Raw genomic sequence first — 1955 nt, forward strand, 5'->3', positions numbered from 1 at the left:
CGGAAACTCCGATTGAGACGAAACGAAAAGCATTTCGAAGAGGATTCAAAGGAGAACGCAAAGGAGGAACCCTTTGAGGACTTACAGGTTGCTACGTAGCGACTGACAGTCTGACAGATCGCTACGTAGCGATTGGAAGCAAGCCGAGAAGCGTCCTACTTGTTGTCGTCGTAAAATCTCAACGGAAGCTCCGATTGAGACGAAATGAAAAGCGTTTCGATGAGGATTCAAAAGACAACCCAAAGGAGGACCTTTCTGAGGCCTTACAGGTCACTACGTAGCGACTGACAGTCTGACAGGTCGCTATGTAGCGAGTGGAAGCAAGCCGAGAAGCGTCCTACTTGTTTTCGTCGTAAAATCTCAACGGAAACTCCGATTGAGACGAAAAAAAAAGCGTTTCGACGAGGATTCAAAAGAGAACCCAAAGGAGGACCTTTCTGAGGCCTTACAGGTCGCTACGTAGCGACTGACAGTCTGACAGGTCGCTACGTAGCAAGTGGAAGCAAGCCGAGAAGAGTCCTACTTGTTTTCGTCGTAAAATCTCAACGGAAACTCCGATTGAGACGAAACGAAAAGCGTTTCGACGAGGATTCAAAAGAGAACCCAAAGGAGGACCTTTCTGAGGCCTTACAGGTTGCTACGTAGCGACTGACAGTCTGACAGGTCGCTACGTAGCGAGTGGAAGCAAGCCGAGAAGAGTCCTACTTGTTTTCGTCGTAAAATCTCAACGGAAACTTCGATTGCGACGAAACGAAAAGTGTTTCGATGAGGATTCAAAAGAGAACCCAAAGGAGGACCTTTCTGAGGCCTTACAGGTCGCTACGTAGCGACTGACAGTCTGACAGGTCGCTACGTAGCGAGTAGAAGCAAGCCGAGAAGAGTCCTACTTGTTTTCGTCGTAAAATCTCAACGGAAACTCCGATTGAGACGAAACAAAAAGTGTTTCGACGAGGACTCAAAATAGAACCCAAAGGAGGACCATTCTTAGGCCTTACAGGTCGCTATGTAGCGCGTGAAGAGTTGGCTTGAGCTCGGTCACTACGTAGCGACCGAGCAGTGTGTGTGCTCGGTCGCTACGTAGCGACCGAGCAGCGTGCGTGCTCGGTCGCAATGTAGCGACCAAGCAGTGTGCGTGCTCGGTCGCTACGTAGCGACCGAGCAGCGTGTGCGTTCTCGGTCGCTACGTAGCGACCGAGCAGCGTGTGTGCTCGGTCGCTACGTAGCGACCGAGCAGCGTGGGTGCTCGGTCGCTACGTTGCGACCGAGCAGCGTGTGTGCTCGGTCGCTACGTAGCGACCGAGCCGTGTGTGTGCTCGGTCGCTACGTAGCGACCGAGCAGCGTGCGTGCTCGGTCGCTATGTAGCGACCGAGCAGCGTGTGTGCTCGGTCGCTACGTAGCGACCGAGCAGCGTGTGTGCTCGGTCGCTACGTAGCGACCGAGCAGTGTGTGTGCTCGGTCGCTACGTAGCGACCGAGCTGTGTAATCGTTTTGTTGTGTTTCCTTTTTCCGCGATTAACATAGGGGTTTTTCAGCGGTTTTTTTGGGAGAACAAGTTTTATCCTTCCGAAATGTTTTCGGAAAACGTGTTTTGGTAAAACCCTTACGCATCGAGATTTCTTTACGGGGTTTTGATAAGATTTATCGTTTCCCTTCTTGTTTACAGGGAGAAATCGCGAGCTTGTTTTAGTGCTCTTCCTGTGGCGGAAGGTCGCGACTAAGTTTTCGATTTTGTTGAAAACTATGGCGTTTGCGTAAGCGTTGGCCATAGGAGCAGTCAGTGCTGCGAGTTTATCTTTCATATATCCAAACATCGTTTCGATCAAGAGTTTTGTGGCCATGAGTAAGAGTAATCCGTAACCCCCCCTCCTTCTAGCGCCAAACTGTGGGAACCGAAATTCGCACTGTCGATTTCTGTTTAAATAAGGAAACTAGGAAAACCCTAATTTCCCAGAGG

This window comes from Brassica rapa, unplaced genomic scaffold (assembly GCF_000309985.2).
Source record: "Brassica rapa cultivar Chiifu-401-42 unplaced genomic scaffold, CAAS_Brap_v3.01 Scaffold0344, whole genome shotgun sequence".
NCBI lineage: Eukaryota > Viridiplantae > Streptophyta > Magnoliopsida > Brassicales > Brassicaceae > Brassica > Brassica rapa.